This window comes from Bos grunniens, chromosome 20 (genome assembly GCF_055505025.1).
Source record: "Bos grunniens cultivar Pamir isolate PY7600 chromosome 20, Bosgru_T2T1.0, whole genome shotgun sequence".
Taxonomy (NCBI): domain Eukaryota; kingdom Metazoa; phylum Chordata; class Mammalia; order Artiodactyla; family Bovidae; genus Bos; species Bos grunniens.
The window spans coordinates 40,012,366-40,036,796 of NC_141184.1; the positions used below are offsets into that span (position 1 = coordinate 40,012,366).

At 43.2% G+C, this 24,431-nt stretch overlaps 1 long non-coding RNA gene across 2 annotated transcripts in view; it reads right to left on the bottom strand.

Annotated features, from left to right (window-relative positions):
* LOC147350285 (uncharacterized) overlaps positions 1-24,431 on the bottom strand; it is a 171,460-nt gene that overhangs the window by 104,201 nt on the left and 42,828 nt on the right. The window contains exons 1-2 of one of the 2 annotated variants that reach the window (XR_015148700.1): positions 20,307-20,375; positions 16,202-16,359 (exon numbers count right to left, since the gene is read on the bottom strand). This is a non-coding gene — a long non-coding RNA (uncharacterized LOC147350285). Of the gene's footprint in view, positions 1-16,201; positions 16,360-20,306; positions 20,376-24,431 lie in introns of those variants that run through there. The other variant, XR_015148699.1, reaches the window with a different exon arrangement.

Below are 24,431 nucleotides of genomic sequence, written 5' to 3' on the forward strand. Positions count from 1 at the left end.
CTGTTGGTGGGAATATAAATTGATACAGCCACTATGGAGATTCCTTAAGAAACTAAGAATAAAACTACCATATGACCCAGCAAGCCCACTACTGGGCATATACTTTGAGAAAACCATGGTTCAAAAAGACTCACGTGGACTTCCCTAGTGATTCAGCGGTTAAGAGTCCACTTGCCATTGCAGGGTACACATTGATCCCTGGTCCAGGAAGACTGCACATGCAGTGGGACAACTAAGCCTATGCGTCACAACTACTGAGCCCACCTGCTACAGCTACTGAAGTCTGCACACTCTCAAACCTTTGCTCTGCAACACAAGAAGCCACCACAATGAGAAGCCCATGCACCACAGCTGGAGAGAAGCCCCCACTCACCACAGGCAAAGAAAGCCAGTGCATAGCAACCAAGATCCAGCACAGCCAAAAATAAATAATTTTTTTAAAAGACATGTACCCCAATGTTCATTGCAGCACTATTTATAATAGCCAGGACATGGAAGCAAGCTAGATGTCCATCAGCTGATGAACGGATAAAGAAGTTGTAGTACATACATACAATGGAATACTGCTGCTACTAAGTCACTTCAGTCGTGTCGGACTCTGTGCGACCCCATAGACGGCAGCCCACCAGGCTCCCCTGTCTCTGGGATTCTCCAGGCAAGAATACTGGAGTGGGAGGCCATTTCCTTCTCCAATGCCTGAAACTGGAAAGTGAAAGTGAAGTTGCTCAGTCATGTCCGACTCTTAGTGACCCCATGGACTGCAGCCTACCAGGCTCCTCCAATCCATGGGATTTTCCAGGCAAGGGTACTGGAGTGGGGTGCCACTGCCTTCTCCACCACAATGGAATACTATTCAGCCATAAAAAGGAACAAAACTAAGTCAGTTGCAGTGAGGTGGATGAACCAGAGTCTATCAAAAAGAATGAAGTCATAAAGAGAAAACAAATACTGTATATTAACACACACATATGGAATCTACAAAGATGGTACTGATGAGCCTATTTTCAGAGCAGGAATAGAGATGTATATGTGGAGAAGAGATTTGTGGACACAGTGGGGGAAGGAGAGTGTGGGATGAATTGAGAGTAGCACTAACATATATAATCTTGTGTAAAATAGCTAGCTAGTGGGAAGCTGCTGTATAGCAAGGAACTCAGCTTGGTGGTCTATGAAGAGGGGCAGGAGGTTCAATAAGGAGGGGACATATGTATACTTACAGCTGCTTCATTGTTGATTATATCAGAAACTATAAAGATTATATAGCAACTATCCTCCAATTAAAAACAAATTTTAGAAAATCAATGTGTTAATTCAAAAAAAAGGAAAAGAAAATCAAGTTTTAGCATATTAATATTGTAAGAAAGGAAAACTTCTCCATCTACCCTTCTAGGTTCTGTGGCTGACTTAAACTGTCATAAACAGGAAAAAAAACACTATTTTAATTATGTTCTTATATAAGGAGCCTTTCAAAGATGTGTGAGTCAAAAAGCAGCCAGACAATTGAGGCTTATGTACAGTTCTGACCTAATGAAAGTGATGAAGGTCTGGATTTCAAAGAGAGAGAAGGCAATTCATGGGAAGGTGAAAAGTGGAAATTAAATGTTTGTTAAATTAATGTTGCCTGCCTTGAAGGTAGGTACCTCAGGTGACTATTACCTCTGGTGTTAGCTCTCTGGGCTTCCCTGGTGGCTCAGACAGTAGAGAATACACCTGCAATGCAAGAGACCCTGGTTCGATTCCTGGGTCAGAAAGATACCTTGGAAAAGGGAATGGCTACCCCATCCAATATTCTTGCCTAAGATCATGGCATCCAGTCCCATCACTTCATTGCAAATAGATGGGGAAAAATGGAAATGGTGACAGACTTTATTTTCTTGGGCTCCAAAATCACTGAGGACGATGACTGCAGTCATGAAATTTAAAGACACTTGCTCCTTGGAAGAAAAGCTATGACAAAACTGGACAGCATATTAAACAGCAGAGATATCACTTTGATTACAAAGGTCCGTAGAGTCAAAGCAATGGAATCAGACCAGATCAGTCGCTCAGTCATGTCCGACTCTTTGCAACCCCATGAATCGCAGCATGCCAGGCCTCCCTGTCCATCACCAACTCCCGGAGTTCACTCAGACTCACGTCCATCGAGTCAATGATGCCATCCAGCCATCTCATCCTATGTCATCCCCTTCTCCTCCTGCCCCCAATCCCTCCCAGCATCAGTCTTTTCCAATGAGTCAACTCTTCGCATGAGGTGGCCAAAGTACTGGAGTTTCAGCTTCAGCATCATTCCTTCCAAAGAAATCCCAGGGCTGATCTCCTTCAGAATGGACTGATTGGATCTCCTTGTAGTCCAAGGGACTCTCAAGAGTCTTTTCCAACACCACAGTTCAAAAGCATCAATTCTTCGGTGCTCAGCCTTCCTCACAGTCCAACTCTCACATCCATACATGACCACAGGAAAAACCATAGCCTTGACTAGACGGACCTTTGTTGGCAAAGTAATGTCTCTGCTTTTGAATATGCTATCTAGGTTGGTCATAACTTTCCTTCCAAGGAGTAAGCGTCTTTTAATTTCATGGCTGCAGTCACCATCTGTAGTGATTTTGGAGCCCAGAAAAATAAAGTCTGACACTGTTTCCACTGTTTCCCCATCTATTTCCCATGAAGTGGTGGGACCGGATGCCATGATCTTCATTTTCTAAATGTTGAGCTTTAAGCCAACTTTTTCATTCTCCACTTTCACTTTCATCAAGAGGCTTTTGAGTTCCTCTTCACTTTCTGCCATAAGGGTGGTGTCATCTGCATATCTGAGGAGCAATGGAATAGTCATGCACAGATGTGAGAATTGGACCATAAAGAAGGCTGAGCGCTGAAGAATTGATGCTTTTGAACTGTAGTGCCAGAGAAGACTTTTGAGAGTCCCTTGGACTGCAAGTAGATCCAACCAGTCAAGGAAATCAACCCTAATATTCATTGGAAGGACTGACGCTGAAGCTGAAGCTCCATTACTTTGGCCACCTGGTGCAAAGAACCGACTTATTGGAAATGACCCTGTTGTTGGTAAAGACTGAGGGCAGGAGGAGAAGGGGGAAACAGGGATGAGATGGTTGGGTGGCATCACTGAAGCAATGGACATGAGTTTGGGCAAACTCCAGGAGATGGTGATGGACAGGGAAGCCTGGTATGCTGCAGCCCATGGGGTCTCAAAGACAGACACAACTGAGTGACTGAACAATAACTCTCTTCCTTGTATAGGCCCCACTTCTAGTGTAAATTACTCTTACAGAAGGTACCTTCTACTGGTTTCAGAACTTATGTGTCTGCAGTTTCTCAAAATAATCAGCGTCAAAATAATCTGTATGCCAAAGAAGCATAATTTGGGGTGGCATAATCTGCTATCCTTCAATATTTTACTTTAATAGAGTTGCTTGGAAAAACTAGTTTTTCAAAAAGAGAGGAAGCAGAACAGAAAGAAAACAATTATTTCAACAGTGTGACAAAATTGGGTGGTCTTCTCATTGGCATGTTGTAAAATTTATATTATTTGAATGATTAATGTATAAAATTGTTTAAAAATTTAGTTGAGGAAGGCGCCAAGATGGCGGAGGAGTAGGACGGGGAAAACACTTTCTCCCCCATAAATTCATCAAAAGAGCATTTAAACGCTGAGTAAATTCCACAAAACAACTTCTGAATGCCGGCAGAGGACATCAGGCACCCAGAAAAGCAACCCAACTCCTCGAAAGGAGGTAGGAAAAAATATTAAAGACAATAAAAGAGACAAAAGAGGGAGGGACGGAGTTCCGTCCCGGGAAGGGAGTCTTAAAAAGAGAGAAGTTTCCAAACACCAGGAAACCTTCTCACTGCCGAATCCGTGCCGAGCTTTGGAAGCACAGAGGACAACATAACAGGGAGAAAAAATAAACAAACAATTAAAACTCGCAGATTGCGAGCCCTACGGTAACTCCTCCAGCGGAGAAGCAGCGCAGACGCCTGCATCCGCCATTAGCAAGCGGGGGCTGGGCAGGGAGGCGCAGCACGGGCTGCATCGCTTAGAGTAAGAATCTGGCCCGAATACCCTGAGCGCTATCTGAGCGAAATAATTTGGGCTAGCAAACCAGACTGTGGGATATCTACCATGCGAAAAGCCAGCCCTAACCTAAGACACCGCCAGCCCGCGTACGGAACAAAGGACTAAACAGAGGTAGCCGGCTGCAAACCTTCCCCCTCCGCTGACAGGCAGCCAGAGCCGGAAGGGGGCAATCGCAGCCCCAGAGAGACATTATCTATAAAACTGGCTTCTTTGCTAACTAAAACTTATTGGGGGTCTGCACGGTCAACATCTGCCTGAGAAGGTGCGCCGGTTTTACACCCAGATAACCAAGTGGCGGGGAGGCGATAAGTCGCAGCATTGGCGCTCGCCAAACACCTCATCACCTGAGCTGCACGGACCTGGGAAGAGCACAAAACGCAGCCCCAGCTGAGTCTGCGCCTCTGAGGACTACCTGAGTGCCTGAACCTGAGCGGCTTGGACCTGGGAGGTGCATGCAACCCAGGGCCAGCCTCGGATTGTTCCCGGCGGAACAACCTAGAGCCTGAGCAGTGTGGGCAGGGAGGCTACACGCGCCGTGAGCGGGGGCAGACCCAGTGTGGCTGAGGCACTGCGAGCGCACGCCAGTGTCATTTGTTAGCAGCATCCCTCCCTCCCTCCCCATAGCGCGACTGAACAAAGAGAAGAAATACAGCTCCACCCACCAGAACACCGACACAAGCTTCCCTAACCAGGAAACCTTGACAAGCCACCTCTACATACCCACACACAGCGAGGAAACGTCACAGTAAAGAGAACTCCACAAACTGCCAGAATACAGAAAGGACTCCCAAACTCAGCAATTTAAACAAGATGAAGAGACAGAGAAATACCCAGCAGATAAAGGAACAGGATAAATGCCCACCAAACCAAACAAAAGAGGAAGAGATAGGGAATCTACCTGATAAAGAATTCCAAATAATGATAGTGAAATTGATCCAAAATCTTGAAATTAAAATGGAATCACAGATAAATAGCCTGGAGACAAGGATTGAGAAGATGCAAGAAAGGTTTAACAAGGACCTAGAAGAAATAAAAAAGAGTCAATATATAATGAATAATGCAATAAATGAAATTAAAAACACTCTGGAGCCAACAAATAGTAGAATAACAGAGGCAGAAGATAGGATTAGTGAATTAGAAGATAGAATGGTAGAAATAAATGAATCAGAGAGGATAAAAGAAAAACGAATTAAAAGAAATGAGGACAATCTCAGAGACCTCCAGGACAATATTAAACGCTACAACATTCGAATCATAGGGGTTCCAGAAGAAGAAGACAAAAAGAAAGACCATGAGAAAATACTTGAGGAGATAATAGTTGAAAACTTCCCTAAAATGGGGAAGGAAATAATCACCCAAGTCCAAGAAACCCAGAGAGTCCCAAACAGGATAAACCCAAGGAGAAACACCCCAAGACACATATTAATCAAATTAACAAAGATCAAACACAAAGAACAAATATTAAAAGCAGCAAGGGAAAAACAACAAATAACACACAAGGGAATTCCCATAAGGATAACAGCTGATCTTTCAATAGAAACTCTTCAAGCCAGGAGGGAATGGCAAGACATACTTAAAATGATGAAAGAAAATAACCTACAGCCCAGATTATTGTACCCAGCAAGGATCTCATTCAAGTATGAAGGAGAAATCAAAAGCTTTTCAGACAAGCAAAAGCTGAGAGAATTCTGCACCACCAAACCAGCTCTCCAACAAATACTAAAGGATATTCTCTAGACAGGAAACACAAAAATGGTGTATAAACTCGAACCTAAAACAATAAAGTAAATGGCAACGGGATCATACTTATTAGTAATTACCTTAAAACGTAAGTAGGTTGAATGCCCCAACCAAAAGACAAAGACTGGCTGAATGGATACAAAAACAAGACCCCTACATATGTTGTCTACAAGAGACCCACCTCAAAACAGGGGACACATACAGACTGAAAGTGAAGGGCTGGAAAAAGATTTTCCATGCAAATTGGGACCAAAAGAAAGCAGGAGTCACAATACTCGTATCAGATAAATTAGACTTTAAAACAAAGGCTGTGAAAAGAGACAAAGAAGGTCACTACATAATGATCAAAGGATCAATCCAAGAAGAAGATATAATAATTATAAATATATATCCACCCAACATGGGAGCACCGCAGTATGTAAGACAAATCCTAACAAGTATGAAAGGAGAAATTAACAATAACACAATAATAGTGGGAGACTTTAATACCCCACTCACACTTATGGATAGATCAACTAAACAGAAAATTAACAAGGAAAAAAAAAAAAACATGTATCTATAAAGCTCACTAAAGCAAAGCACAGTAAAATGAGGTATGGCAATAAAAGGCATTAAATTTATCAAATAAAAAAATTAAAAAAAAAAAAAAAAAATTTAGTTGAAAAATAGCACAGAGTCTCAGTTTGAGGTTCTCCAGGAAGCAAAGTTTAGCATGCAGACTATTAGGGAGTGCCCTGGGAACCAACATCTGTTGCAGAAAGGAAAAGGAGTGGGCAGAACAAAAAGTCAGGATTAAAAGCAGGCCAAGAAAGTCTTCTCATCCCTCTCATCCCACCCCCAGAGAGTGCCAGACCTGGGATATTCAAGATAGTCCTGAACTGTTCCAAGATGCGCAGGCCTACATTTGTTGTTGCTTAGTCACTAAGACACTTTGAGACCCATGGACTGCAACCCGCCAAGCTCCTCTATCCATGGGATTTCCCAGGCAAGAATAGTGGAGTGGGTTGCCATTTCCTTCTCCAGGGGAATCCTCCTGACCCAGGGACCAAGCCACACCCGCTCCATTGACAAGCGAGTTCATTACCACTGAGCCACCAGGAAAGCCCATTCAAGCCTACATATCCCTGCCTCAATTAGTTAAGAGTATAAACTACTATAGCCATTCTAAAGAGGATGAAATTTAGCAGTTAGTAGATCTGGGTCAGCACACATCCTGTGACTTGTCAATATTACTTGTGTTACTCAGAGTAACTCTTAAATAGATTTATAAGGGAGAAATGGTGTAACAGGGAATTAGAGTCTGTGTTGTCCGTCACTAAGGAACTACATAAGCCAGATGGGGTGGAGGCATATGACAGTCCTATTCAGTGGTCAGAAACAGTGAACTGAGGATAATAGTGAATATTTAATGAAGTACATGAACTGTGTGCTAAGTTGCTTCAGTTGTGTCTGACTCTTTATGACATTATGGATTGTCGCCGTCAGGGTTCGTCTGTCCATGAGATTACCCAGGTGGGCTGCCATGCCCTCCTCCAGGGGATCTTTTCCACCCAGAGATGGAACCCATGTCTGTCTTCTGCATTGGCAGGTGGATTCTTTACCACTAGTGCCACCTGGGAAGCCCTTAATGAACTGCAGGTAATGATAATACTAAGAATCTCTAACTTCTTTTTTTTCACCCCTTTCTTTTGTGATTTTTAAGCAAACTAGTAACTTGGAGGAATAAGTTATTCAATTTTATCAATTCAGCAATTCTTTTACTTCAATGAGTAAATTTTAAGTTTCTGGGGGGGGGGGGGGGAAATGCTAGCTAATTTATTATTTGCCAGGCTCTTTGTTTATCTCAGTTCAGTTTAGTCGATTAGTCGTGTCTGACTCTTTGTGACCCCATGGACGTCATCATGCCAGGTTTTCCTGTCCATCACCAACTCCTGGAGCTTGCTCAAACTCATGTCCATCAAGTCAGTGATGCCATCCAACCATCGCATCCTCTGTTGTCCCCTTCTCCTCCTGCCTTCAATCTTCCCCAGCATCAGGGTCTTTTCTAATGAGTCAGTTCTTCACATCAGGTGGCCAAAGTACTAGAGCTTCAGCATCAGTCCTTCCAATGAATATTCAGGACTGATCTCCTTTAGGATGGACTGGTTTGATCTCCTTGCAGTCCAAGGGACTCTCAACAATCTTCTCCAACACCACAGTTCAAAAGCATCAATTCTTCAGCGCTCAACTTTCTTTATGGTCCAACTCTCATATCCATACATGACTACTGGAAAAACCATAGCCTTGACTAGACAGACCTTTGTCGACAAAGTAATGTTTATCTGCACCACCTTTATTCAACCCAATGTTCCATTATAGTATTCCTAATCGTGGACACCAAGGAGAGGAGAGGTGACGCAATTTGCTTAAGTTCAGATAGCTAAAAAGTGGCAGAGCCAGGGTTTAAATGGAGAAATTTTAATTTTAAGAGGCCAAAATTGAAAATTTGAGGTCATGCTTTTAAGTGCTTTTGGTTAAATACTTTTCACCACTACCCCAAGTATAAACTTTGTGGATAAAATGTTGAATGGGAAAAAGAACAAGAGCTAGCACATAATATTTATGCAAATGTAAGGCACACCTAATAGATAAATACACCATATCTTTGAATGATATATATCTTGCCAAGGATTTACATTAATCACTTTAGAGTAGCAGCCTTTGATGGAAGAAGGGAAATGGAAGCGGGAAGATGAAGGTTAAGAAGACTAAGAAGAGGAAAGATGCCTAGCATGCATCACGGATGCTGTGCTATAAACTGATTATGACTGAGACAACTGCCTTCACTTGGAGCTCAAAGCAAACAAAGTTACAGTAAAACTTCTAATCTGATCAGGTCCTAACTCCCCTGATAAAAAAAAAAAAAAAACACGTCATTTATTCTGTGATAATTTACAAAATCCTTTAAAAAGTAGGCAAAATATGGGCCACTTCCACCTTACTCTCAATATCCAGCCATATAGTATTTCTCTGTTCTTTGAACACTTTGTACCTTCCCAGACCATCCTCCTTCAGCCTGATTGTCTGCTCCTTCCCTCCCCAGCTTGGCTACATTCTGCTCATTCTTCAGTTCCTGAAATACCCTTTTTACAGGAAGTTCTTCCTTTGATCTCCAGAGCAGATTAGCTCTTCACAGTACTTTTTTAAAAAATATTTATTTATTTGGCTGCACCAAGTCTAAGTTGTGGCATGCAAATCTAGTTCCCTGACCAGGGATTGAACCCAGACCCTCTGCATACTGGACCTCCAGGGAAGTCTCTAGCACTTACTTTTATTATGTAGTTATTTGTTTTGATTCTGTTTTCATGATTTTCTCCCACCTAATAGGAGGGCATGCATTTTATTTCCTATGTTCATTATCCCTAAGACCAGCAGAGTATTTAGCACATATTAGATACTCAATATTAAATGAGTAAGTCCTTCAGTCGTGTCTGATTCTTTGTGGGCTGGTGGACTGTAGCCCATCAGCCTCCTCTGCTCATGGAATTCTCCAAGCAAGAGTGGGTTGCCATTTCCTTCTCCAGGAGATCTTCCCAACCCAGGGATCAAACCCAGGTCTCTGGCATTACAGGCAGATTCTTTACCCTTGGAGCCACCAGGGAAGTCTGTAGTTTATATGAAATGGCCACAAACTTTTTCATGCTTATCCCTTTAAAAGACAGCTTTCTATGTTTTCATCCTTGGAATCTGGTGAGTTTGTGACTGCTTCAACCAATAGTCTGTGCTATTGTGTGGTGACACTGTGATAAGTGATACTGTGTGGTTTCAAACATTAAGTCACAAAAGGTGATACACCTTCTTCTCAGCTTTCCTGGGACAACTTTTTTGGAAAATCCAGCCACCACTTAACTCTGACAACACGGAAGCTACCATGCTGGTACATCATGTGTAGGCACTCTAGACAATAGTCCCCGCTAAGCTCAGCCTCCCAACCACTCCTGCCAGGAAGCCAGAAGAGCAGGGACATTATCTTGTGTGTCGTACAGCAGCCCATCCACCAGTTGGGTACTACAGAATACCTTCAACTGATGACACAAGCAGCAAACAAATTGCTCAGCCAAGCCTTGTTCAAACTCCTGATCTACTGATTATGTGAACTATACTAAAAGGCTTGATGTGAGCATCACTAAGTTTGGGGATAGTTTGTTTTGCCACAATAATAACCGCATCATCTAGAGAGTGGAGAAGAGAGATATAAAGAAACCCTGAATATTGAGATACCATGTGTATGCCACGTGAACAATACAACAGGCTTATATGAATACAGCTACACATATTCTGGTAATATTTTTAAAGGCAAAGAAGCCTACAGTTATCCAGGATTTCAGGTATCTAACCCCTGCATTATAGGATATACCTTTGGTTTCCAGACAGTAATTCTAATAAGGGCCTCACTCATTGTGACAACCCAAAAAACACCCTTACACATATGAAAAAAAAGCATGAATAAATTTCTCACAGACTCTTTACAAATTAAAGTATATTCCTTCTATAACTACAGACATTTGAAAAATAAATTAGAAGAGCATTACAGGATTGAGTTTTCAGGCCACATTAATCAGAAGATTTAGTTTTTGAAGCTTTTAAACTTTGTTTTAAAAAGTTAGTACAATTTAAAAATTGTATTGGCAAAGTTGGATTTATTCAGTGTATGGATTCAGAAATACAGGCTCAGGCAGCTCCCTCAGGAAGATGAACAGAGGGGGAAAAAAGTCTCCACCATCACTAAGGATTTTTTGTTTCTGGAGGTTATCAAATCCTGGTAACTTGCCTCTCAATTCAAACTTGAAAAAATACTGTTACTACATAGCTTTCTATTCTAAAGTTGTGAGATTACAGAGCCCTCAAAGCCTCTGTAAAGAAAATCTCATTGCCACCATAATGAGTATGTGATTACAGCAGAATTCAAACATTTTATCCCAAATTGAGGAAGTCAGTCATTCTGACAGAGTTCTGTACAGAATGTAAGAGTATTATCCATAGTGTAATACCTTACATTATAACAGCTTTTTATTGAAACTCTTTGGAAGACATCTGTCTCAGCTATATTCTAGGGTTTTTTTTTTATTATTATTAATAGTGACTTTAGATCCCTGAGTTGGGAAGATCCTCTGGAGAAGGGAAAGGCTACCCACTCCAGTATTCTGCCCTGGAGAATTCCGTGAAGTGTATAGTCCATGGGGTCACAAAGAGTCAGACACAACTGAGAGACTTTCACTTTCACTAGCTTTACTGAAGCCTATTTTCTAATAAACTTTAAATCTTGCTTGATAATTTCAAAAGTCATAATGGACTAGATCTCTAAAGATGTGACTGAAAATGGAAATCTAAAGGTAAGTATCTTATTACTATCTTACTATGTAGAGTAGAGGCCCCGCAAAATTCACCCCTGGTAGGAATTTTAATGGCAATTTGCTGGTGCTCCCTATATCAAATAATGGCATCAGTACTTATGTTAATCTAAGTTACAAAATATCTAAGCCCCAAATGTCCACTCTGACTCCCAGATACCCATTCCATCAAATTCCATCATCAAAATTCAATTTCTACAAAAGGGGACACTCCTACACTGTTGTTGAAAATGTAAATTGGTATAGCCACTATAGAAAACAGTATGAAGTTTCCTCAAAAAGTCAAAATGGAAATACCAGATGATCCAGCAATTCCACCCACTCCATATCTGAAGAAAATGAAAACACGAATTCAAAAAGATACATACACCCCAATGTTCATAGCAGATTTACTATAGTCAAGACATGGAAGCAACCCCCGTGTTCATCAACAGATGAATAAAGATGTGGTATATATACACAACAGAGTATTACTCAGCCATAAAAAAGAAAGACGTTTTGCCTTTCGCAACATGGCTAGACCTGGAGGTTGTTACGCTTAACAAGTCGGAGAAAGACAAATATTCCATGTTATCACTAGCGTGTGAACTCAAAATGAATGTATATCATGAAACAGACTCACAGATCTAGCGAACAAACAAACAAACTAGTGGTTGCCAGTAGGGAGAGGGAAGCGGGGAGAGGCAAGATAGGGGTAGGGGATTAAGAAGTACAAACTACTACGTGTAAAATAAGCTACAAGGATATACCATATAGCACAGGGAATATAGCCAATACTTTATAATAACTTTCAATGGAGTATAACATAAGAATTTGAGTCACAGTTGTATAATATTATAAATCAATTCTACTTCAAGTAAAAAATGAAAAAAAGAATAAGAATTCAACTTCTACATACCCCTTGTCTTTAAGAGTTCAGACTTTTATTGTCCAATATCCCAGCCTCAATTTTTTCCATAAATTGTGGCCTTAGAAGTATCTTTCTATAATGTACATATGATTGTACCAATCCTTTGGCAGCCCCATGTCTTAACCAAAATAATCTTTATGTTCTTTAGTCTGATATTCAAAACTCATCAGAAGCTTATCCAGGGCTCTAGCCTATTGCAGAGTTTCAGGTTAGGCATTTCTAATTCTTATCTTAATCTAGAACAAATCCTTAATCAAAGCTGACTTTTAACTTTGGCTGGGAGATTGATGACCCATGTGGATTTCATTTGCAATGAACTGACTTAGTGGTCTTAGCCTTGCCTTGTGTGCTGACCCTCCCTGACTCCATCAAATCTAACCAACAGAAAGGGTGGGGGAGGAGGCTTGGCTTTAAACGAATAAATTTTGGAATAACTAAATTCACTTGTATCCTAAAGTATTGTTTACACTGGACTATGCCTATAAAACTGATTGTAACAAAGCCCAAAAGGGAACCCAGAAGATGCCTGCAGTCCTCCCAGGTTATGCAATGCTTCAGGAATGTCACCAGGGGGCGCTGCATCTCCCTCCACCTCTGCCTCTCCAGCACTTCCAGCAAGCAGCTGCTGCTAAGTCGCTTCAGTCGTGTCCGACTCTGTGCGACCCCATACACGGCAGCCCACCAGGCTCCCCCGTCCCTGGGATTCTCCAGGCAAGAACACTGGAGTGGGTTGCCGTTTCCTTCTCCAATGCATTAAAGTGAAAAGTGAAAGTGAAGTCGCTCAGTCATGTCCAACCCCAAGTGACCCCATGGACTGCAACCCACCAGGCTCCTCCATCCATGGGATCCTCCAGGCAAGAGTACTGGAGTGGGGTGCCATTGCCTTCTCCGAGCAAGCAGCTACAGACCCTAAACGTCGAAGACAAAAAACAGGAAAGCTAGAAAAAGGTAAAAAGCAATGGAGCAAAAATTCAGGAGTGGAAGGCAGGCCAGCTTCATCAGCGTGTGGCCTGTGTAGACGCACAAGGCTCCACATACAGAGGGTCTGTCCTTTGTTCAATGTCTGTTCAGTCCTGAAGTTTAGTTTTTAATGCAAGGGGCCTCATAATTTGTGTAGCCAGTTCTGGTCAGAGGGTTTGGAGGCTGGCACTTGCAGCCATATCTAACCTTCCCTAAGGAAGGCTTTGATTTTTTTTTTTTTAACACAACCCATGTCCAACCCTCATGGTTCAGTGATAAAGAATCCTCCTGCCAATGCAGGAGACGTGGGTTTGATCCCTGATCCATGAAGATCCCACGTGCCTAGGAGCATCTAAGTCCCCGTGGTCTAGAGCTCACATGCCGCAACTACTGAAGCCCACATACCCTAGAGCCTGTGCTCCGCAACGAGAGAAGCCACCGTGATGAGAAACCCATGCAACACGACTAGAAAGTAGCCCCCACTCACAGAGAAAAGCCCGCACAACAGTGAAAACCCAGCACAGCCAAAAAGTCAGTAATAAAGTCTTTCAGTCACATCTAAAACTAGCTATAGGGTATTGCTGGGCTGCACCCCGCAGGCCTGCAAGCCTTGTTTCCCAGTCTCAAGACCAAAGAACAAAGCCTGGAAACAGCTACAGAGACAATCAACTGTTCATTGGATAGAGAATCTTACCAGTCCAAAGCAGAATGTTCTGGAGTGACAACCCACTACCTATGGTAGAGAACAGGCAGAACGTGACAGCAGCCTTCACTACCTGTGGAGAAGGAGGCTACCATTTATAGGTGAAATTGACATCAGGTGGGCTCATCAGTTACCAGGGAAACCAGCGACTGGGGCGGAGGCAAGCACGAGGGCTTCCCTGATGGCTCAAATGGTAAACAAATCTGCCTATAATGCAGGAGACCCAGGTTTGATCCCTGGGTTGGGAAGATCCCCTGGAGAAGGGAATGGAAACCCACTCCAGTATCCTTGCACAACTTTCACTCTGTGGTCTAGCTACTGATTAAGCCCTATAATTAAGAGGATTGAAGGAATATAGAGAGAGAGCAAGAGAACAGTCATCTTAAGTGGCCTGACTACTCACTCCACCCCTACATACACTGTACAACCCTTACAATCTTGGTATGCCCCTCTTCCATGATATCCCTGGGGTCAGCTATATAGAAGTGTGCTGACACCAAATACCACAAATGCAATACAAACAACAGCAGCTAAAGGGTATCAAGAGTTAAGATACTTAGTATGCTCAAAACAGTGATTCACCAAGAGGTGGGCAAATTCTGGAGCCAGACTCCTGGCATGCAGGACAGGAAGGAGGTAGGCATTTTCAATTGTCCCCACGTAGTGGCATTAGCCTGGTCAACTTTCCATGGCGTCTCACTGCTGACCCAGCAATCAGACTCACTTCATAGTGAGACCACCCTTGTCACCCAGTCCTCAACAGATTTCCTCTGCTCAGACTAGGCATGAAACGTGAGATGTTTGACAGGCACAATCAGGGGAGACATGACTATTAAGCAAAGTCCAGGCAGTCACAGCATTCTGAGACAATACCACCCCTGCCTGGGGTTTTGTCCTGGCTGGCAGTGCCACACTACCTGTCCAGCCTCAGCTGCCACAGTTGGAGCCGAGGACTGGAGACCACACACATCAACAGACGCCAAGGTTAATGTACTGGTACCTCTCCCATAAGGGCCCAGATTACTTTAGTAGTTTTAGGTGTGACCAGGTAGAAGACAGGTGAAATCTAAGTCCCTTTTTGATCCTATTCCCCAAAAGGCAGAAAACCCAAACTACCAGGGATTTACCTGCCAGTCTCAGGCCCATTTTATGGTTTGTTCCCCTGGCAGGGTGGAGGTGGAGGGGTTAGATCCTTTGTCAAAGGTGAAAGTGAGTTACTGTCCTGAGTGAAGGACCTAGTTGCCTCTGGGTTCATGGTGCAAACGCTGGACATTCAGTTATAGTCCACAGGGCTTGGTTAGCCGCCTGGTCCTGAGCAAGTTTACGTCCTAACTGTCATTTGAGTAGTCTACCTACACTTCCCATGAGCCCGGCAGCAGGGGGATTGTAGGGCAGGTGGAAAGGCCAGTGTGTGTCATTTCTGCTGGCCCAAACCTGAAGTTCATGGCTGGTAAAGCAGGCCCCTTGGTTTCTATTCAAGTCCAGGAGAGTTCCATGCATCACGCACAGCTGTTACGGGCTCCCAAAGAGTGGTTTTATTGTGTTGTTCAAGGACTCAGGTAGGCCTTTCGTAATGCCTTGCACCTGTTGTCACACACTAGCCCGCATGTAGCGGTTAGCTCCAACACACAATGTCATTACTCTGCCCCTTTCTATAGCTGGGACCAGAAGACCAAAGGTACTCATTTTGTCATTGCCACAGGCCCCAACCAAACTCTTCCAGTTAACCTGGCCACATCGAATTCACAAGCCTGTCCCTGGGTTGATATCCCTAAAACCTGTGGCCGTAATTCTGTAGTGTAAATGTTTATCTTACCCAACCACGTAACAATAAGTATTTGCTAGATAATCCAGGTTCCTGCATTTTGTCTGTATTCAGCGGCCACCCCTGTGCAGTCAGATGAGCGCAAATGCAGGGCTGCTACTTTTCAAAGTAGAAACGAGACTCTGAGGTTAACAGGATATCATCAGTATCACGATAAGCATCTCTCATAGTAGTCAGCTGCCTCTGCTCTGAAGAAGGGAGCTGCTCTTCACCTCTATCCCACGAAACGGGGCCTCTGTGGCCTCCTCCCAGCCTTCTTCCTCTTCTTCAGCGCCCTCAGTAGGGTTGTACACCTTGGGGTCCCAATTCAGACAGGCCCTGACCATCTGGACTCTCTTGTGGGCACCCATTCCTTAGTGCACAGCCATGCCAGGGTCCCCCCAGCACCTTTCAGTTCCCCGTTCTTATTTCCCGACATCTTGGCTCTCACAGGAGTCTCTTCAGCCTCCTGGTTCACTCATCAATTGTTGGGCTGCACCCCACAGAACCGTAAGCCTTGTAGTTGCCAGCCTCAAGACCAAAGAAAGAACCCGGAAATAGCAACAAAAACATCAACTGTTTACTGGGAAGGGAATCTTACCTGTCTGAAGCGAAAGGTCATGGAACTACACCCCACCGTGGCTGGCGGTGGCGGACTAACGACGGCAGGAACCTTCACAACCCGGAGCAGAGGAGGATGCACCACTTACGGGGCCAATGACGTCAGCGTAGCTCATCAGTTACCAGGGAAACCTGCAGCTGGGGGGAGGGGGGCAAGCACGGTAGGCAGTCACTGATGATGCCCTGTAATTAAGAGAACTGGATACTCATGTTATTAATGCTAGTTCACATGCTCAACGCACAGTGAGCCCAAACAAACGGAAACTTCAGAGTTTGGAGCAAACAAATTTTACTGCCGGGCCCTGTGAAGAGACGGGGGGCTCGTGCCCTGATAAGCCCTGAGCTCCCCGAAGGGTTTTGGCATAACACTTTTAAAGGCCAGGTGAAGAAGGGGGAGGGTTTCTGGGTCTATTGTCAGCTTCTGCACAACTCTCTGGCTGATGGTGAGGTAGCAGAGTGGTGTCACAGGGGTTAACAGTATCAGTCCTTAGGCTGCAGGAGGCCTGGGGCTATGTGCTCATGGTCATCAAGTAGCTAACTGTCTTCTATTTGTTGGAGAGGGGGAGTTGTTACAAAAACAACCAGGAAATGTGCATCAAATACTATTATCTAGGTACTTCAGGGGAGAAGGTAATGGCAACCCTCTCCAGTACTGTTGCCTGGAAAATCCCGTGGATGGAGGAGCCTGGTAGGCTGAAGTCCATGGGGTCGCTAAGAGTCAGGCACAAATGAGCCACTTCACTTTCACTTTTCACTTTCACGCATTGGAGAAGGAAATGGCAACCCACTCCAGTGTTCTTGACTGGAGAATCCCAGGGACGGAGAGCCTGATGGGCTGCCGTCTATGAGGTCACACAGAGTCGGACACGACTGAATCGACTTAGCAGCAGAAGCAGCAGGTACTTCAGAGAGGAACCAAAGCAGAGGATATGGGGGAAGGCCTGCCCTTCCCGCCCGCTCAAGGCCCCGTGGGGTCCTGCTTGGTTACAGTGTGAGTGAAGCAGATGCAATCTGCTTCAGGGGATGCAAAGAGAGCAAGAGAACAGCCATCTTGAATGGCCTGACCCTACAGCTATCTCACCAGTATTCATTTTAATACAACTTGCTAACCCTGGCAGCTGGTTTTCCATGATGTTCTGTGATTTCTTCAGTAAGCAAAAGGATCCAAGTGGAAGTTACCTCCTTTTGTTTCCCATGTGCTTATTTTCCCATTCTTTTTTGGGGGAGTCGGGCAATATTATTTTCCAGTATTCCCCAACAGTGATAATGGAAAAAGCTTCCTTGTTGGGAGCTCGTTTTGTGTGTTTTGGCCTAAAGATTCAGATGAAGAGGTTGGTGCCTTCGGCCCAGCAGTTTAGAGGTGTTTAACCCTTCAGCTGAATCTGTGAGCCCTCTGTAACTTAGGTTTCTGTCGTATTTCTTGTTCCTAAAACTGAAATGAGTCCTTTTGGTTCTCATAGATATTTTATTTTCCACTGTTATCTTGTTTGTTCCAAGACATGACTGTGAGAGAGTTCAACAAGTTTTAGCAAATAAATAACCAAGCTCCTGATGGGGACCTGGTTGCAAGGTGCAGTCAAACAGAGCAGCGAACAAAGGGGTTAAGTCACAGGTTGCCACTTCTTCCTCTTTGACCTGGATTCTCCCTTTAAAATCGTAACATAAAGTCTGAAGAGATTACAATATCAGCTTAAATGGAACTCTCTGCAGCAGCGTGAATTAAGAAGAGGATACCAAGTGGTCTTAGTTCATGTCGTGTAGCTGAGGAGATGACTCAAATTGAAAATCACGCAATGTCATAGGAAACTAATGGATAAATTGTTTCCTACGAGTTATTATGATATTAAAATACTATATATCTCTTTAAATCATTTCAAACTGTATGCACAATTGCTTTACAATCAAATTGCTATTAATGCTTCTTGGTAAAGATGGGAGATAATAAAATGATGACAGAATCTCACCACATTACAAATTAGTAAAATGAACCAAAAGGAAAAAAAAAAAAGATGAAAGCAGTCACAATGTTCAACGACAAGAAACAGACAAGAGAAGAGTCATGACCTCATGTCATATATTTAGAAGATGACAATCAGGAGAAGAAATGGAGGATGGTGAAGAAGAGCTCTTCTACCCACCCTCCCCTCCCGCAAGCCTCACTGTTGAGTCAGAAAAGTCCTGAAACTTCTGCTTATACCTTCTAATGATGGAGAGAAGTAGACTTAATATTGTTACTTTCTTGTGATTAGGAAAGGGTGGAGGAGGGGTTAAAACTACCAGGTGAGATGGAGGAAAGGAAAAACCTGGGCTGATTTTCTTGTAGAACACAGGCTCCCAGAACTCCAGATTGAGTTTAACAATCTCTCATGAAGATATCAGAGAAGGCAATGGCACCCCACTCCAGTGCTCTTGCCTGGGAAGTCCCATGGATGGAGGAGCCTGGTGGGCTGCAGTCCACGGGGTTGCTGGGAGTCGGACATGACTGAGCAACTTCACTTTCACTTTTCACTTTCCTGCACTGGAGAAGGAAATGGCAACCCACTCCAGTGCTCTTGCCTGGAGAATCCCAGGGACGGAGAAGCCTGATGCGCTGCTGTCTGTGGGGTCGCACAGAGTCGGACACAACTGAAGCGACTTAGCAGCAGCAGCAGCAGCATGAAGATATCACCCATGGAGCTGAAATGAGCTCTTATTAAAGAGGCAAACTCCATTTGTGAAGATTTAACACAATCTCAGAGGAGACAGCCTAATCAGTTTTTCCAGGAAAAGCTGCAAACAGCTTTATCTGAGTTGTTCTCATATTCAAGACACAAGAAAGTGGTTAGATATCACTTCCCAGTCTTCACACAGAATTTAGAGGCAAGCTAGATTAATGAAGTAACTTAAGGCATGATATGAAATTTATATTTGAATTTACAATAATAGATATAATAGACATTACATTTCCTCAAACTCCAAAGAGCCAAAAGCCTCCCTCTTAACTTAGTCATGAAATTCAAAGAGTGATAAGTGCCCTAAAACCCAGGAAAATGAGAACCGACTTCCTTCTCCATGGTGAATGCCATGAAGTACTCTGACGGGAGATTCATAGATCACTAAGAGAGATTGCTTCTGCTGCTGCTAAGTCGCTTCAGTCGTGTCCGACTCTGTGTGACCCCATAGACGGCAGCCCACCAGGCTCCCCCATCCCTGGGATTCTCCAGGCAAGAACACTGGAGTGGGTTGCCATTTCCTTCTCCAATGCATGAAAGTGAAAGTGAAGTCGCTCATTCGTGTACGACTCTTAGCGACCCCATGGACTGCAGCCCACCAGTCTCCTCCGCCCATGGGATTTTCCAGGCAAGGGTACTGGAGTGGGGTGCCATTGCCTTCTCCAAGAGAGATTAGTGAAAAGTAAAATATAAGAACATGAATAACTTCCCAAACTGTGAAAACATCTGCTGAACCAGGGAGATGGCTGAAGACCTGGGAAAAGAGTGAGAAAGAATGCCTTCCTTTTATTAAAGGCAGACTATCTCCAGTGAGACAAACCTCAAGAATGATGATTGGCAGCTCTGTCAACTGAGAGAAAGCTCAAAGAGAAAACTGGGGTAGAGTAGGAAGAGGTTATGATAGACAAAATTGGTGAAAACACGGTTTAAATTCCAGCTTTTTCCAAGTGGCCCTTTTGCCCCTATTGTTTCACATACAGTCCTGGGCAGAGGCCTGCGAGGATCAGGAGAACTGCTGGATGATCAAGTCCTCAGAGAAAAAGGGTAATACTGTGAGGACTCAGGAATCCGGTGGACAAGCAGGTCTGATTCGGCTTTGCCAGCAGCCGACCTCCGAGCATCCACAGCCACAACAGGGCATCTAGCTGTGTTTTGTTGCCGGGGACCAGCCCCGGCTGATCCAGGGTATTCGAAGGAGAGACGGCGTAGGCGAAGATCAGGAAACAATTGCTTAATTAAACGTTAATTAAGGATATAAAGAGTAATAGAATGAGGATAGCTCAGTAGGAAAATTCAGTGGAGAAAAGAGGCTGAGTAGCTTGGTTTACGCGGGAGACCAATAAAACTTCAAGACAAGAAGTTTGCACCACTTACGTAGGCCGCAGGCGCCCTCTCAAATAGTGGAAGGTGCCTCACCCTAGACACCTCGAGTGGGTCTTAGAAGCCCAGGCATAATTAGTAAGCGTGGTGGGTTCCGCGCTCCAGATGGAGACTCAGCTGGAAGTTAAAGGGAAGAATGACACGGGGAGACCAAGTTTCGGTGAACAAGGCCCGTACTTTATTTTCCAAAGTAGTTTTTATACCTTAAGTTATGCATAGAGGATAATGGGGGAAGGGGTAGAGTCTTGCAGCAAACCAGGCTTTCTTCCTGCAAACTTATCATATGCAAAAGCTTAGGTGATTTGCATCATCTTCTGGCCCGGAGGCCTGTTAACATTTTAAGACCTTTTCTTCAGAAAACTTATTTTTCTCTAAGGGTGATTGGTCAGGAGCCACCCTCCAAAAGCATTAGATAAAGTTGCATTCCTACAGAGCAAAGGTGTGGTGGGCTATTACAAGAAAAAGAATTAACTCAAGGGTCCCAGGTTACAAACATTAAAGCTACTACTTACACCAATTATATTAATCAATACACTGCCAGGGACACAGCAGGTAAGGGATATGAAAACTTAGCAGCAAACATTGGCCCAACAAGTGAAAATCCCTTCACCAATACAATTTCTAATCAATCTTTTAACTACTCAAAAGAATCTGTGTTTAGACAGTTTAGAACATCTCCTGCCTCTCACAGTTGGGAGGCTCTGAACAATCACATGTGGCCGGAAAAACCTATTCAGGCAGGCTAGAGGATTTCCAAAGGAGTTTGTAGGTTAAACACTGTCACACCCAGGAATTATTAACTGGAACCGTAAGCTAACTCTTTCTTCAGAGAGAGGTAGTGGGGGACAGCCCCCCGTAAAGTCAGAGGTGTAGGTGAAAGCACAAAGCAGAAAGTAGGCAGACTCTGGTTTTGGGGGTATATGCTTGAGAATTTCCAGGGGGACTCCTGAGGCTCGATCCCGCCTTTGCGTATGCCGAGCCTCCTTCCTCATGACCTTTGTCATGGGCGGAGTTCCTCACACTGGCTACCGGCAGTGATAGAATTCCAGTTGAGCTATTCCAGATCCTGAAAGATGATGCTGTGGAAAGTGCTGCACTCAATATGCAATATGCACTCAATATGCAATATGCCGGCTCCCGGCATTTTGTGTCTCTAAAAGTAATTCATTTCTTTTTAGTTTAATTGCAGTTATTTCACTGATGCTAGTTTTGCTCCTATTGAAGTTTGATAGAATTTTATTTTCCCCAAAAATGTTTTGTAATTAATGCTTATGAACATATTTCCAACTACATTTGAACACTCTAGAATCTAAAAGCATACTGATGGTATTTTGATTGAACAATCACCTATTCAAGCAAAATTGAAATTTTACATGATCAGATAGACCCATTTTAAATAATAAAGACCATCTTATAGGTTATGAGGATGTTATTTAAAATATGCAAAAGTCATTTAATTTACCTCAATAAATTTCATGTTTTAAAAGCAACAACCACCAGGATACTGGAGCTAAACTTATTTTCATTAGTTTAGCTCTAAACTTATAGATTAATTTAGAGGAGTTGACATTCTGCAACAATTTGCTTTTTATTTTTCAATTTCTTTTTGATCTTTGTTATTTTGTTCAGAATATTCCATGTTCCTCAAATGTTTCTAAATTTTATGCAGTCAGTATGAAAATTTTTTTTCTCCTTAAAAAATTAACCCAGTTTGGCTCCCTGGTGGTCCAGTGGTTAAGAATCTGCCTTTCAATGCAAGGGATATGAGTTGGGTTTCTGGCCTAGGAAGACCCCACATGCTGCAGAGCAACTAAGCCTGTGTGCCACGACTACTACTAGGCCAGCTCTCTAGAGCCCCCAAGCCGCCACTACTGAAGCCTGTGTGCCTAGAGCCTGTGCTCTACAACAAGAGAAGCCACCACACTGAGCAGCTCAGGTATCGCAATGAAGAGGAGCCCGCACTTGCCGCAACTAGAGAAAGCCCACGTGCAGCAACAAAGATCACCACAGCCCATAAATAAATCTAAAAAAAAAATTAATCCAGTTTATTTTATATAATATATAAAATTAATGTGTCCCAGATTTCGTTATTAATTCAAATATTTAGTATTCGGAAAGCATCTTTCTGTAGAAATGGTCAGATTCTATGATTAAGCATACCTATAGATGCTTAACAGTTAAACCTCAGTGTAACTGAAATGCTATACATTCAAGATGAAATTGTAGATTCTGGGCACTAAGAAAATTAACTCTGTGATTAAGAAACAATTTTTAAAGTACCTTTCTTTTCATGTTTGAGAAGAACATTTAACTAGCACAAGGTGAGGGGGCAGAGGGAGGCTTGTGTGAGAAGGATGAAGAGGACTTCAAGAAACTTGCAAGGGATTTGGAGGTGTTCACACTGGCTCCCAACTTTACATTTTCTCTTATGTAGGTCACATTGCATTTATTAGCCAAAACTAATTTTATTTTGGTAACATACGAATTAATCTAAGAAAGAAAGAGAGATTTCTTAAGGTTGTTGTCGTTATTCAGTTGATCAGTTGTGTCCAACTCTTTGCAACCCCATGAACTGCAGCACGCCACAATTCCCTGTCCTTCATCATCTCCCAGAGCTTACTCAAACCCATGTCCCTTGAGTTGGTGATGCCATCCAACCATCTCATCCTCTGTCATCCACTTTTCCTCCAGCCTCCTATCTTTCCCAGCATCAGGGTCATTTCAAGTGAGTTGGCCCTTCACCTCAGGTGGCAAAAATATTGGAGCTTCAGTTTCAGCATCAGTCCCTCCAGTGAATATTCAGGGTTGATTTTGTTTACAATTGACTGGTTTGATCTAGCAGTCCAAGCGAGCCTCAGGAGTGTTCTCCAACACCACAGTTCAAAAGCATCAGTTCTTCGGTGTTCAGGCTTCTTTATGGTCTAACTCTCACATCCTGGAAAAACATGACTACTGGTAAAACCATAGCTTTAACTACATGGATCTTTGCCAGAAAAGTTATGTCTATGCTTTTTAATATGCTGTCTAGATTTTTGATAGCTGTTCTTCCAAGGAGCAAAGTGTCTTTTAATTTCATGGCCACAGTCACCATCCACAGTGATTTTGCAGCCCAAGAAAATAAAGTCTTTCGCTGTTTCCGATGTTTCCCCTTCTATATGTCATGAAGTGATGGTACCAGATGCCATGATCTTCAGTTTTTGAATGTTGAATTTTAATTCAGCTTTTTTACTCTCCTCTTTCACCTTCATCAAGAGTCTCTTTAGTTCCTCTTCCTTTTCTGCCATCAGGGTGGTGTCACCTGCATATCTGAGGTTATTGATATTTCTCCCAGCAATCTTGATTCCAGTTGTGCTTCATATAGCCCAGCATGTCCAGTGATGTACTCTGCGTGTAAGTTAAATAAGCAGGGTGACAATATACAGCCTTGACATACTCCTTTCCTGATTTGGAACCAGTCCATTGTTCCATGTCTGGTTCTAGCTATTACTTCTTGACCTGCATACAGGTTTCTCAGAAGGCAGGTAAGGTGGTCTGGTATTCCCATCTCTTGAAAAATTTTCCACAGTTTGTTGTGATCCACACAGTCAAAGGCTTTAGCATAGTCAGTAAAGCAGAAGTAGATGCTTTTCTGGAATTCCCTTGCTTTTTCGATGATCCAATGGATGTTGGCAATTTGATCTCTGGTTCCTCTGCCTTTTTTCTAAATCCAGCTTATGCGTCTGGAAGTTCTTGGTTCACGTACTGTTGAAGCCTAGCTTGGAGAATTTTGAGCATGACCTTGCCAGCATGTGAAATGAATGCAATTGTGCAGTAGTTTGAACATTCTTTGCCATTGCCCTTCTTTTGGGTTGGAATGAAAACTGACCTTTTCCAGTCCTGTGGCCACTGCTGAGTTTCCCAAATTTGCTGGCATATTGAGTGCAGCACTTTAACAGCATCATCTTTTAGGATTTGAAATAGCTCAGCTGGAATTCCATCACCTCTATTAGCTTTATTTGGAGTGATGTTTCTTAAGGCCCACTTGACTTCACACTCCAGGATGTCTGGCTCTAGGTGAGTGATCACACCATCATTGTTATCTGGGTCATGAAGATCTTTTTTGTATAGTTCTTCTGTGTA